The sequence below is a fragment of the Cryptomeria japonica genome, chromosome 5 (genome assembly GCF_030272615.1).
Source record: "Cryptomeria japonica chromosome 5, Sugi_1.0, whole genome shotgun sequence".
NCBI classification, from domain to species: domain Eukaryota; kingdom Viridiplantae; phylum Streptophyta; class Pinopsida; order Cupressales; family Cupressaceae; genus Cryptomeria; species Cryptomeria japonica.
In genome coordinates, this window is record NC_081409.1 from 266,255,311 (window position 1) to 266,271,072 (window position 15,762).

Sequence of the window (15,762 nt, forward strand, 5' to 3'; positions counted from 1 at the left end):
CCTTCATAGCCTCTAAGTTTAAATTGCTCCACAGTTAGGACCTTCCCCTAAAATGTCGCCCAGGAAAAGAAGCCAGCTTTTGGGAGACCGCATTTGTCCCAAAATATTGTGTTAGGGATATAGTCCTTGATATTGTTTGCCTCATCATATATGGTTCTGAAACCATCTTTGCAGTTATATTGTCCATCCTTTGATCTCGACCATATAAGCTCATCTAGCCCAGGTCTGAGTGTTATTATTCTGTCCTCAAGAATTCGCAACGATTCTTGGTCTTTGTTGTCCACAAGGAATGGAAGCACGTTTTTCCATTTCCATCCCATTGTCGATTCTGGTGCCAATGTCGTATAATCTCTTACATGATTACCCCATAAAGATTTGATTTGGTCCTTTATGTCAGTTGTGTTCATCATACTGTCTATTGAGGGGTAGCCCCCCCAGGAATCCTCCCAGAACAAGGCAGTTTTACCATCACGAATATCCTAGGATAGGTGGTTCACTATGAGCGGTCAACTTTCTTTTATAAAGTTCTAGATTCTAGATCCCTTGGGTGGGTTTGTTTCCCTAAATACTGCCTCTCTCTGATTTTGTGATATGTATTTGCTCCTAAGGATTCTGGCCCATTTGGCTTCTAAGGATGTGTACATTCTCCATGCCAATTTTGCCCCTAAAGCCTTATTTTGCCATAGTAATTTTCTTATTCCCGTGTCTCCATCACTCTTTTCTTGACATACCTTTTCCCATGATATCAGTTTCATTTTATTTTTATCCTCTGCACCATTCCAATAGAAATCTAATTGTTTGAGTTAGTTTCTTATAGGCCCCTTTTGGAAGTGGTATACATGATAGAAGATAAATAGGCATTGCTGCTAATACTGTTTTTATGAGGGTTAATCTTCCTACCCTTGTCAGCCATAAGACTTTCCAAGATGACAGCTTCTTCCTCACTCTTTCAATCAGGGGATCCCAAAGTTTGTTGGCTCTGATACCTTTTTCCAGAGGCATCCCTAAATACGAGAATGGTAGATGACCTATTTTGTACCCTAGATACGAAGCTATCCTGTATTCCTCATGTGCTTCCATATTAAAGAAGAATATTTCCGATTTCTCCTTGTTTACCATCTCTCCTGAAGCCAACCCATAATATTGTAATATTTTCTTGATTTCCTTAGCTTCCTTTAACTATCCTCTCCCAGAATCATTGGGTCGTCAGCAAACTGTTGATGGGTATATGGATCTACCCCTCCAGTGATCTGAATCCTCGTTAGTCTGCTAGACCTCTGTGATGCATCCAGGCTTCTACCTAAGGCTTCAGACATAATTTTAAATAAGAATGGGGATAAAGGGTCACCCTATCTGAGTCCCCTAGATAATTCAAAGAAGCTTTTCGGTTTCCCATTTAGTAAGATAGATAACCTAGGGTTTGATATGCAGAAGTAAACCCAATTGATCCATTATTTGTTAAAGCCAAAGGCCTTCATGCAGCTACAAAGGAAATACCAATCCACTTTGTCATAAGCCTTTTTGATATCTAATTTTATCAGCATATTAGGTTGCCCTTGGAATTGACAGGAGTGGATGGCTTCCTGTACACTAATAATTCCATCCAAAATTGATCTATTGGGTACAAAGCTTGTTTGTTCTTATGATATTATGGCGGGCAATAATTTTTTTAGTCTATTGGCCATGACTTTAGCTGTTAGTTATAAGTCATGTTACATAGAGAAATGGGTCTGAATTCTTCCCACTTTGAGGGATTCTCCTTCTTTGGAATTAAGGCCAAAAATGTGTTATTGATCTCTTTTAGGATTTTCCTTGCATTTCAGGTGGATTCCAAAGCATTAGTAACCTCGTCCCCTAAGATGTGCTAGCATTTCTGAAAAAAACTAGCAGGGAAGCCATCCGGTCCAGGGGCTTTGTCTCCCTGAAATTGTGCCAAAGCCATTTTCACTTCTTCATGGGTGATTTTAGAGTTTAACATTTTTTTATCACCCTCTGTTATTAGTTTGGATATGTTATTTAATAAGATTCTATTGTTAGGGAGGTTTGAGTGTTCCCAGATGTTGAGAATATTTTCATAGTACTTGGTTGCATCTTTTGCGATAAGATCTTGATCCGTAATGATATGATCACTGCCATTGGTGATTTGAGTAATCTTATTTGTTGCCCTTTTCATTTTGACACCGTTGTGAAAAAAATTGGTGTTTCTATCTCCATCTTCCAACCATGTCTCTCGAGATTTTTGTTTCCAGTATATCTCTTCTCTGGCCAAAATGCCTTCATATTCACATAAAAGCGTTTTCTTAACCTCGTATGTTTCAAAGGTCATCCCGTTACATCAGTGTTTATTGTCTCCAGCTCTTTCTCAATTCTTGACTTCTCCTCAAAGATGTTTTTAAATTTCTTTTTGTTCCAATCTAGTAATTTATGCTTAATCTCTTTCAGCTTGGAGACCAGACAGTATATTTTAGATCCTACAAAGACACTATCCTTCCACCATTTTTGTATGTTGGGGCGGAAGTCTTCATGTGTAAACCACATTCTTTCAAACTTGAAGGGACACCCAGTTTGCTTTGTTTCCCCTCATAAGTTCTAAAAGTACCGGGTAATGATCAGAGCCTGACCATGGTAATACTGTAGTATTTAATTCTGTTTTGAGATCGGTTAGATCTCCTTTAAAGAAAAATCGATCAAGTTTTTCTGTAATCTTGGAGAAATCTTTTCTTCTGTTATTCCTTGTGTGAAAACCCGTCTCAGTTCTGATTTCAACTAAGTTATTGTTATTTATCCAATTTGCGAAGTCTCTTTGTGGTTGTCTAATGGTTTTTATACCACCGCTTTTATCATATGAGTACAAGATGGTGTTGAAATCACCACCTATGATGATGTGTTTTTCATCTTGAGTATTTAAGTAGTGTTCAATTTCCTGCCAAACTAATCTCTTTTTATCTGTTGGAATTGGGCCATATAAATTAATGATAATAAACTCAAGATTTAAACTAAGGTCTCTTACTTTGCCAGCCATCCAATTTTGCATCTTGGTTTGACATGTGAATGCAACTACATTTTTTCTCCACATTATACCCACTCCACCCGATGCCCCTGTAGACTCCACCGCTTCCATCTGCCATCGGGTGAATTTTCTACTAAAATTGTTCATATCAGTCTTGCCTAGTTTTGTTTCTTGTATCATAACTAGGTCCATAACAAATTTTAGTATGCTTCGCTTAATCAATCTTTGCTTGTTAGGGGCTCCCAAACCCCTAACATTCCATGTAAGTATGTTTATACCTCTACGAGGGGAAGGGGAGATTTTCCTTGCCCCAACAGTGTTGTGATTTTGGCCTGCCTCTCTGCATCCCCGTCCATCTTCCTTTTGTCTAAAAAATACTTCTGACCTCTTTTATTGCTCATGGATTTGCCACGGTCATAAGTTAATTTCTCATCTCCCATTTGGAGGATACCTCTGTTTTGTGGGTTGATTGAGCTATTGTCTAATACTATGTTATCTTTCTGTTTCCTGCATATTGATCAATTCATTGATAATGAATTATCTTTCCTCATTTGCATTCAATCCTTCCATAATAGGGGATTCCTCCAGAGTGGGAGAGATTGTGGTTGTATCCTCTTGAGCCACCTCAGTCAGGTTGGTGATTAGTGAGGGGGTTTTGGGGGGTCTGAACCTGTTCTATATTGGAGATATTGACATTATGTGCCCTATTTGTCAGAGTATCAATGAGTACCTCCTCGACAAATTCTTTAGTTAGTTTCCCCATTAAGTTTTCTATAACATTGTTAAGTTCTTCTTGGATTCGGTCCTCATTATCATAAACCTGAGTTTCTTTGTTGTTATCGGCTCTGTCTGGACTGTTACTCAAGACCGGGAAAGGAGGCGATGTTGGGATATTATCATTCTCTTGCTGACCAGTGTTTATAATGAAGCCACCCTTGTCATTATTAAATTGGATGTTTATTTTATCATTTGAAGCTCTATGGTTGTCATTTACTATTTCTTGCAGCTTCTGTAGATTAGTGTTTGACCTTTTAAAGAAAGCTAAATCTTCTGCTACCGGACCAATATACCATACCGGTTTTACAATGTAGATGTCATCTATTATTTCTAGGATTATATTTTTTAGGTCTTCCATGCCCTTGTTTACTTCTATTAGCAGTTTTATGTCAGATTTATCCGACCAATTTTTCTCTACAGCTATGAATTTTCCCAATTTATCCCCAATTTCTATAAGATTTTTAGCATGCATTAATTCTACTAGAACATTGTGGATTTCAACCCATTTTAATACCATTTTAAATTCATATCTATTAGCATCGAATTTAGGTTGCCAATCAATGAAATTGAAATTTACACCTTTGTAAAAAAACATATTCTTCATGCAATAGTTTGGCCCTCAAAGATTTTTTGTAGCATTCAATGTATAGAAAATTATTTTCTAGGGTTGTGATACTTACCTGGTTGTGGAATGTTGTTTTCCACCATTCCACTATTCCAACGAGTGGTTGATTATTCCCTCCCCATTTCACAAAGAGCCCGTGCCCTCTGCAATATTTATTTAAATCCATGGCTTCTTTGGGGTTTGAAATTTTGATGAACTGCAGGTCGAGTTTTGTCATTGCTAGAGCACCCTCTCTCTTTGCAACATGATGGAGCGAGTTCCCCAGCTTTGACACTAGCATTGAATTGGCTAATTTGGGGCCATGATATGGCACTGCCCTTTCTCCATCCTTAGCGAGTCTTCTGTAACCCTCTTCTCTATAGGTATGTGGACAAGAATACTACCGTGGCTTTCGAAGGGGATGTCCAAGGCCTGAAGAATTTTCTCAAAAACCTAATGGTATGCTATTTACTTTGGTGGCATAGTCGGGGATTCGAGAGGTGATGGGGATCAACCACATACTTGATTTCTCCAGAGAAGCCCTAGCCTCCCTCTTCTCTGCCCTAGAAGCTCTTTTGCCCAATACCAATTGCCACGGGTTGTTATGTGAAGATGCTTCCCTGCCGGATGGAGGCTTGCCAAACATGTCACAGTTCATGTCCCAGTATGGAAGATGGTCCGAGATGTCGATGTACAAAGCTCCTCATCATATCACTTCAAAATTAGCTATGAATTTAAATATTAATATCATAGTTTGACTAAATTCTTTCCATTTTATTAGGAATCAGTTTCATCTCTCCAAAATATACATCAGTAATAAGGAAAAAATCTTTAGAATAGAGCTTTATTTTTGTTCACATAACTTTGATGTGAAGAGTCTTTTGTATGTGATAGTTACAATTTTTGTTGTATATGGGAAAGCAAGTTTTAATTGTACTGGCAAAGTACCTTTTTGGTCTTAATTCAAACATTTTTTAATGTGTTTTAATCGGTGTTGTATCTTGGCTTGTTCATTTCACACAATAGTAATAAAAGTTATTGCCTTGTGTTTGCTCATAAAAATATCATGTTTTAGCATATGATTAAAATATTGGGGAGCTAATTGTACCGGTTTTGATGCTAGCAACTAATTTATGTATGTTATTTTGTTAAATTATTTACCTAATGATTGACAATGGACATAGATGATAGAATTGAATTTTATCCAATACTGGTAGCATAGTATAGATCCTTGGATATAAGACCACTGTGACTTCTTTCTAAACTCTCTTTGAGTTCTTATAATTTTGCATGTATTTCTATGTGATGGTTGATGTCTTTCTTTGGTTAGTGAGCAATGGTACAATTGATAATCATAAAATTATCATGGTATAGTGGTTGGCTACTTTTGTACTCTACAAATCATGGTAAAACACAAATTTTCTTTTTCTTTTATAATTAATAGGATTGATTTACTAATAATCAAATCACTCTTCAATGTATTTTTAAATGTACATATTTTACTGAAGAGTACATTTTTAAGAAGATAAGGTTTTTAAGACATACAATTTTTATGGATTTAATGATGTAATTTTTTTCCATCCATGTCTCTTATCCTTCAATATTGTATCATCCCATATTCTTGTTATCTCATGTTGTATCCAAAACATTATGAAGAAAGAAAATTATATAATCAAATGAAAATTATACCAAGATAAGCTAAGTTGTATCATTTTGGTGGAGAAAAGTATCTTTCAATGCCTCAGCCTAATGAGGTTGGTATCTCTTAAAATTCTGAAGTATTAAAATATATACAATATTTAATTTTATTTAAGATACAAATATATAACTATTGCGAGTATATCTACTATGCCATTTTAATTGCCATCTATTTCATACAAAGATGAATTGAACATGCATAATGTAGGTTTGAATTTATTCATCCCTGTTGGATATTGTTGAGAAGTTTTCTAGAATGATGTTTTGTCATTGATGTCAACGTATTCTTTTGTGTATTCTAGTGGTGTAGTCAAATTAAATGAGTCGGTTTAGCCAATGTGTCTCAATTGAGTTATTTCAGATTAAAGGGTTTTGAGATAAGTATCTCTAGTTGACTCAACATAAGTTTCAATGGTTCGCATGATGATTTGATCGAGTTGTATAGTTTGGTATTGTGATTGTTTTTTCAGTTGTTCGTGTTATTCGATATTCTAGATTTTGCTCTGCATTGCTCCGGGATTGCAATATCTTTGTTTGTGGATTTGGCAGAGTGTTTTGGGATGTTTTGTTTTGTCCTCAATTCATATGGTTAGTGATTTGGATGTTCGCAAGCATATCTCTTAGTTTGACAGTCAATTGAGTTAGTGTTATTGAGGTTCGGTATATTGATGATGAATATTCTAGTAAGTGGTGATGTTGCAGATGTTGTTGCGGTAATTCATGATGCTTGTGGATGTTTCTAGATCGTGTTCTATTTGTTTTGGTGATCCACATTGATCGTTGTGTGCATTGATGATGTTTCTCTTGGTTTGATGGTGTACTTCATGTAATGCAATATTCATGTTGGTTGTGGCGTGTTTTGGAAGTTCAAGGCATAATTCTTGGAGGTGTTTCATGTTTGCGGTGGTGATTTGGGTCCATACTATGTCTTAGCCGACATTGTTTTGGTATACATGTTTCATTGTAGCATGTGTGCTCACATTTTATAATTTGTATTGTGGGTTGAGATGACCTTGAAATATGGGTTGATGATTTGTATAAAATGATGTAAGTTTGTGTTGTGGAAGTATCTATGGAATCTAGTGTGTGTAAAGTGCAAATAAAGCTTTGATCTTTTGGTAACATAAGAGAAGTGCGAGAGAAGCATTATAGAGCAGTATATGAGCTTAACTGGAACAGTAACCAGGCATTAGGAGATGCTATTCTATTAGTTATGATCTTTTGGATATAATCCAATTCTTTTTGTAAGACAACGAGTCTTCCCTAGGGTTGTAGCCCTTGTTGCTATTGTGATTTGAGTAGTGAGCTCTAGGAAATGTGCATGAATGCATGTGCATTCCCCATTGTAATATTTTATATACTTCTAGTCGGGTATCATCTTATTGTGGGTAGGTTCCCATTGTGGTCTTTTCATTAAACAAGTTTTCCATGTCAAAAATCTTGGTGTTGTGTGTTATTTATGTGGTGTTGAATTGTGCTTTAACTGTTAACTATCAAATCTGGATTTAAGTTTAACTTGTATAAAGTTTTGTGAAAATTGATTCACCCCCTCCTCTCAGTTTGCTGCCAATTGCCAACAATTGATATCAGAGCTATATCCTCCAAAATAAGCTTGACCACTTGAGGAGATGCGGGATGGCAACCTACACTTACAAGAAGGATAGTTTGAGGTTTGATGTAACAAACTACTCCTTATGGAAGAACCAGATGGAGTGTCACTTAAGATGCATCGATGAAGAATATTGGAAGATTACAAACAATGTGTATAAAGTTCCTCATAATGGTCCTTCATCTCCGGAAGATATTAAAGAAGCCAAATTCAATATTAGGGTGAATGAATCTTTGTTGAGTGCCTTGACAGACACTGAGATGGCTAATGTGATGGATCTGCAGACAGCTCATGAGATTTGCAAGAAGCTAGAGACTTTGTATGAAGGTGACAGTCATGTGAAAGTTTCTAAGTTGCAGAGCCTTAAGGGAAAGTACGAGATGTTGAAGATGGGCGAAGATGAGTATATTACATCCTTTATGCAGAAAGTGAATGAGCTTAACCTGAGCATCAGATGTGTCGGTGGGGTGTTAGATGAATCTGAGATTGTAGCAAAGGTGTTGAGATCATTGCCTCCTGCCTACAAACACAAAGTTGCTACTATAGAAGAGATCTGAACAGTGACTGATGTAACTAGAGATATGTTGGTTGGTAAGCTTGTTGCCTTTGAGTTGAGAGAATTTGGAGAATCCCTTTCTAAGTCTGAATGTGCATTCAAAGCTACTATTTACAGGAAGAAGAGATATGATCTGGGAGAAAGTTCTGCAAAAGCGTCTAGATATGAAAAAGAGATGAGAGAAATTGAAGAAGAAGAAAAATAACTTGAGGAGATTGAAGTGCTTATTTCCAGAAGATTGCCTAAAGATGCCAGTAAGTATGAAGGTAAGTTTCCTCTAAAATGCTTCTCATGTAACAACATAGGACATTTTGTAAGGAAACTCAGGTGTGGAAACAACTTCCTACACTAATCTCTAGAGGAAAGTATTGTGCAAATTCTTTTAAATCCTTACAATTTCAGATTCGTTAACTACTTTATCAAAGATATTGCAGCCATATACCATGCATACAGAAAATAGAGAATGACATAATGATTTACCCTGGGGAAAACCTTTCGGTAAAAACCCCAACACTCCAAAACCTGCACAATGTATTATCTTCAACACAATGGTTACAACACACTTGCAATGCAAGTTCTTTCAGGAGACAATCGACACTTCAAGACAAAATCCAGTAGCACGATATCATACCAACAATACACTCTTTTCGTATCACAGTCTGTAACCCTAAAAAATGCTTATGCGCTTTCCTTTTTAGGGCAACTTCCAAAGATAGCCGTATTAGGGTTTTACAATTCTCCAAGAAAATAGGAACCCTAAATTTTTTTTCGGGGCGATGCCTCGAACCCCATGATTGAGGAAGAGTGTACAGTACTCAACTTTATCAGTTGCCACATGTCTTGCATGTCTTCACCCGTCGTTGAAATCTCCTAGAAATAGCTCTTACGTGTCATAGGAATCCGTCATAGCCGTTTCAGCCATGATCTCCTTACACACAATTCAAGATGTCGACACATCAAGTGGAGTGACACATCAACATGCCAACTAGACATGTACACTCACACTTAATTACATTATTTGCAAGAAATACATTTTACAAAACAAATAATAAGAATAGGAATTATCCAAGGTTGAGACACCTTATTTCCAACACATTTTGCCTCAAGGTGTCCGGAAAGAGTTTCTCAGAAGCCATTTAAACCATATAAGCCTAAATATCAGAAGAAGTGTTATTAGGTAAAACCACAAAACTGTGTCATGTTTTAGGTCAACTTATCAGCACAAGTGAATTTAAGTAATTCTAACTAAAAATTAATTTAAGTCAAACATATGGTCTATAGAGATTCATTATAGCTATCTTATATATGGGACACAACTTTTCCAATTGGAATTGTCTACTAAATGTATATTTTATACCACTTTGGGTCTAATTAAGAAATTTTCTTTTCTTTTTTGAAAAACTCGATGTTTCAACAACGCCTACTCTTATAAATAATTTTTTTTTTGAAATGTAAAAATACCCTTTTATAGACCTATAAGTGAATATTTCAAAATATATATCTTTTAATATTTTAATTAGTTTTTTATATTTTATTTTTATTGAATGTAGGTCATCATCACTAAAATATAAGGTTGATTATCTTGTAAAGAAAAATACTAAAATTTATTTAAAAAATTTGAAAAAAATAAATGCACTAGAGAAAAGAGTCTATGTCAAGATGATATAATTCTTTTCTAATTTGGATAAATAATTAAGAAAAAAGGTGGCGCCAAATGGAAAGAGTTATATTTTAGTACACACAACTTTTGAAATTTATTGAGAAATATGTATAGATAAAAAATAGTTAAAAATATATTTTTGCACTAAATTTTCAAGTTATCAATATACACAAAAAAAATTGAAGAAAAAAAGGTAAAATTTACTATATAAAGTGTCAAGCCTCGTGTAACTTCAATTTAAACATTTTATCAGCAACTAAATTATAGTGTTTACTTTATAAGAAAGTATATTCAAATAATTTTTTAAATCTTTAAAAAAATTGCAAACATAAAATACACAAAAAGTTATACATTTTATTAGTTTAAATCATTTCAAAATTCAAATCATATATTTCACTTTCTATTGATTCAATTAAAAAATTTGAATCAGCATTGGTCATTTCCTTTATAAAAGTGTGACACAACTTTGTGCTTTTACCCTATTGAGTTGTTGATGAAGGTGTGAAAGATGATGAGTCTGACAAGGGAAATTCAAGAGACGAATGGATATTCATTGCTATCAAGGAAGATGATCCGGTTACTACTGATTCTACTAGCTTCATTAATGAGGAGAAAACTTTGGCTGTTAAAATTAAAGAGAAAGATGAATGGGTTATTGACAGTGGCTGCTCTCATCATATGACAAGTGATAAGAGTAAGTTTGTGAGTATGAAAAAGTATGGTGGTGGTGTAGTAAGATTTGGTGATGACAAAGCTGGTATAATATGTGGTAGAGGTTCTATTTCTCTTGATGGTAAGCATAATACTAATGATATCCTATATGTTGAAGGTCTAAAGCATAATCTTTTGAGTGATGGATAGAGTTGATAAGGGATATGATCTGTGCAATTCAAGAATGGCAACTGTAAAATCCTAAGTGGTTCCAGAATTGAGATTGCATCAAGGACAAAGACTAAAGGTAATATCTTTTATTTGAATGCTAATGGTAAAAGTTGTTTGATTGCTTAGGTTGTTGAAAGTTGGTTATGGCATAGGAGGATGTGTCATGTGAATTTTGATTACATGGTTAAGATAAGTTCCACTCAAGTAGTGAGAGATATTCCTAAATTGGTAAAGCCTACTAATCTGGTATGTAAGGAATGTTAGTTAGGGAAATAGACAAGGGTTACTTTCAAAAGCAAACAATAAAATTTTAATGTATTATTGGATCTTGTGCATACTGATTTGTGTGGTCCTTCTAGAGTGACAATTTTGCAGGAAGACAGGTATTTCATGTTGTTGATTGATGACTATTTAAGGATGATGTGGGTTACTTTCTTAAGAGAGAAATCTGAAGCATTGGAGAAGTTCAATATTTTCAAAGCTATGGTTGAGACTAAGAATGGACTGAAGCTGAAGTGTCTGAGATCTGACAGAGGTGGTGAGTTCACTTTCGATGAGTTTAATGCATTTTGTGAAGAACATGGGTTAAAGAGACAGTTATTTGCTCCTAGAACCCCTCAGCAGAATGGTGTTGTGGAAAGAAAGAACGAGACGATTCAAGAAGTTGTTAGGACTATAATGATTGAAGGAAATATTTCACATATCTATCGAAGAGAAGCTATGAGTATTGTTGTATATACTCTTAACATAGTGCACATAAAAGGTAATACCAGTAAGACTCCTTATTAGTTATGGTTTGGTCATGCTCCAACTGTTAGATATTTCAAAAAAATTAGAAGTAAATGCTATATCAAAAGAGATGAAGATCTAGGAAAATTTGATGCTAGATGTGATGAAGGAATTTTTCTTGGTTATTCTACTAAGAGTAAGGCCTACCAGTGTTTCAATAAAAGATTCAAAAAAAATGTTGAGTGCTAATGTGAAGGTTGATGAAATTAATATGAGACAGATCAGAACTTGCGGATATGACTTAGATGATCAAGATGTCAGTTCAAATAAAGGAAAGCAAGTGCAAACCCAAAATTGAAATCAAATTGATCTAGAGAAACCTGTTAATGAAGGAGAAGATACAAGTACTAGTGCAAAAAACAAAATTCAAGAGTTTGGTAATCAAGAAAATCACCTAGGTATGTAAGACTAAATCATTCATAAAATCAGATCATAGGTAATAAGAATAAAGTTGTGATAACTAGAAGAATAATTGCTAAAGAGTATTGCTTGATTTCTAAAATTGAACCTAAAAGTGTTGATGAAGCTTGTAAAGATGAAAATTGGGTTAAAGCAATGGAAGAAGAGTTGAATATTATTGAAAAGAACAATACATGGATTCTTATTCCCAGACCTTAGGATAAAAAATGTAATTGGAACTAAATGGGTCTTCCAGAATCAACTAAATGAACAAGGTGAAGTTCTTAGAAATAAAGCTAAACTTGTTTGTAAACGTTATTCTCAGATGGAAAGAGTTGATTTTTAGGAGAATTTTGCTCTGGTAGCTAGAATTGAAGCTGTTAGATTATTTATTGCTCATGTTGCTTACAAAGATTTCAAAGTGTATCAGATGGATGTCAAGTCAGCCTTTCTTAATGGTGAGCCAAAAGAGGAAGTTTACATTAAACAACCAGATGGATTTCAGTTGACAGATCATAAAGATATGGTATGCAGATTGAAGAAAGCATTGTATGGACTAAAGCAAGCCCCCAGAGCTTGGTATGCCAGATTGGATAAGTATCTAATGGAACTTGAATTCAATTTAAGGTATTGCTGATAGTAATTTGTATTTCACGATTGATCATGATAACATTCTAATTAGGTATATATCGATGCCACTATTTTTGGTGGAGATGATAGTTTGTGCAAGAAGTTTGTTGATGATATGCAGAATGAATTTGAAATGTCTATGATTGGTGAGATGAAATTCTTTTTGGGATTGAAAATTACATAGTCAGGTAAAGGTATATTCATATCTCAATCTAAGAATATGAAGGAATTATTGAAGAAATTTGAATTAGATGATGCTAAGCTTGTTGGGACTCCTATGGTGATATGATGTAAATTGACAAAGAATGATGACTCTCCGAAAGCAAATCAAACTAGATATAGATCTATGATTGGCGGACTGCTCTATTTGACTCAGACTAGACCTGATATTATGAATTTTTTTTGTCTTGTTTCTATATTTCAAGCTAATCCTAGAGAATCTCATGTTATTTTTGTGAAAAGAATTTTCAAATTTTGAAAGGAATTGTTGATTTTGGTTTATGGTATCTTAAAGATGATGACTTTACTTTGAGTGCTTTTACAAATATTGATTGGGTAGGTGATGTTGATGACCGAAAGAGTACTAGTGGTGGTGCATTTTTCTTGGGAAAGAGATTGGTTTCATGGGCAAGTAAGAAGCAAAATGCTCTTTCTCTATCTACTGTAGAAGTTCAATACATTGTTGCTGCTAGAAATTGTACACAGGTAATATGGATGAAGCAGATTCTGAAAGATATTGGAGTTGTCTATGATGTAATTCTAGTGCTATCAATATTTCTAAGAATTTGGTGTTGCATTCCAAGACTAAGCATATATCAATAAAGTTTCATTTCTTGAGAGAGAAGGTGAATGAGAAGGAATTCAAACTGGAGTATGTGTCTACAAAGGAACAGATTGTAGATATCTTCACAAAGCCTTTTCTGAAAGATGCTTTTGAGTGTCCCAGGGAGAAGGTATGGGTCATTGCCCAGCCTTATCAAAACTAAGATGCATGGATTTGCATCGCTCTGGTGGATTTCACAAAGATATCTTGTGATCCAGATTGATGTGTTGTGGCTGCTACTCAGGGGGGGTAGTAAATGGTTTAGATGTTCATATTTGTGTGTATATCTAAGGGGGAGAGAATCATTATTTGTGTTGTATATTGCATTAATGTCAAAGGGGATAGAAGAATGTGAAAAACTGATATATCATGTGTTGATCTTAGGGGGAGATTTTTGAGAGCTATGAGTTGTTGATTCCTTTCTTTGCATTGTTTTCTTTTCACATTCATATGTTGCCATTAATGCCAAAGGGAGAGATTGTTGGACATTGTTGAGAAGTTTGTTAGAATGATGTTTTTTCATTGATGTCAACATATTCTTCTATGTATTCCAATGTTGCAGTCAGATTAAATGAGTTGGTTTAGCTAGTGTGTTTTAGTTGACTTGTTGCCGATTAAAGAGTTTTGAGATAAGTATCTCTGGTTGATTCCGCAAAAGTTTCAATGGTTCGCATCATGATTTGATCAAGTTGTATGGTCCAGTATTGTGATTGGTTTTTCTATTGTTTGTGTTATTCGGTATTCTGGATTTTTCTCTACATTTCTATGAGATTGCAATATCTTTTGTGGATTTGACAGTGTTTTGGGACATTCTTGTGTGTCCTCAATTCAGATGGTTCATAATTTGGATGTTCACAAGTGTATCTTTCAGTTTTACAGTCAGTTGAGTTAGTGTTCTTGAGGTTTGGTATATTGATGATGAAGATTCTTGTAAGTGGTGATGTTGCAGATGTTATTGCGGTAATTTATGATGCTTGTGGATGTTTCTAGATCATGTTCTATTTGTGTTGGTTGTCTACATTGATCATTGTGTGTATTGATGATGTATCTCTTGGTCTGATGGTGTTCTTCATGTTATGTGACATTCATGTTGGTTGTGGCATGTTGTGGAAGTTCAAGGCATAATTCATGGAGGTGTTTCATGTTTGCGGTGGTGATTTGGGTCCATACTATGTCTTAGCTGACATTGTTTTGGTCTGCATGTTTCATTGTAGCGTGTGTGGTCACATTTTGTAATTTGTATTTTGGGTTGAGCTGACCTTAAAATATAGGTTGATGATTATATAAAATGATGTAATTTTGTGTTGCGAAAGTATCTATCAAATCTGTGAGTGTGTGTAAAGTGTGAATAAAGCTTTGATATGTCGATAGTAGAAGAGAAGTGTTGCAGAGCAGTATATGAGATGAACTGGAACTGTAACAAGGCATTAGGAGATTCTATTATATCAGTTCATGATCTTCCAGATATAATCTGATTCTTTTATAAAACAATGAGCCTTCCCCAGGGTTGTAGCCTTTATTATTGTGATTTGAGCAGTGGGCACTAGACAATGTGTCTGAATGCATGTGCATTCCCCATTGTGATATTTCATATACTTCTAGCAGGGTATCATCTTATTGTGGGTAGGTTCCCACCGTGGTTTTTCTCTTAATCGGGTTTTCCACATCAAAAATCTTGGTGTTATGTGTGTTATTGATGTGGTGTTGAATTGTGCTTTAACTGTTAATTATCATATCTGAAATTAAGTTTAAGTTGTATAATTTTTTGTGCAAACTGATTCACCCCCCTATTTTGTTGATTGTTGCCAACAATCCCTATAGTAAAACGAAAGCTAAACCAAATAAAAAAACTCTTCCAACTATAATTTCAATAAATGTATCTATCTACTAAATTTTGATAAAGTATGAATCATTTGCATATTAAAACTGCTACAGTGAATTGCAACCCAAAAAATTGTAGATTGATATTGATTTAAAAAGTAATTTGATGTCATTACCATTTTTTATTTTTCATAAGTTCAATACATCTATTGGTAAGTCCATTGATAGAAGCTACTATAAAAATTATGAGAAACAAAAATATTTTGTGACAGAGAAGTGGTAATTTGTAGGTGTATTTTTATTGAAAAGATGTTGCTTGTTGAATATTGCAATCTCCACGAAATCATTAGATAGGTGCCCGAATTCTGCCACAACACTGCAACAAATATAACAAATATGATAATCTTGTTAACAGAGAAAGACAAAGATGCAATTCAATATTTTTCAGGAACAATGTATTTATAAATGAACAATAATTAAAAAGAAATATATAATTAAAAAAAT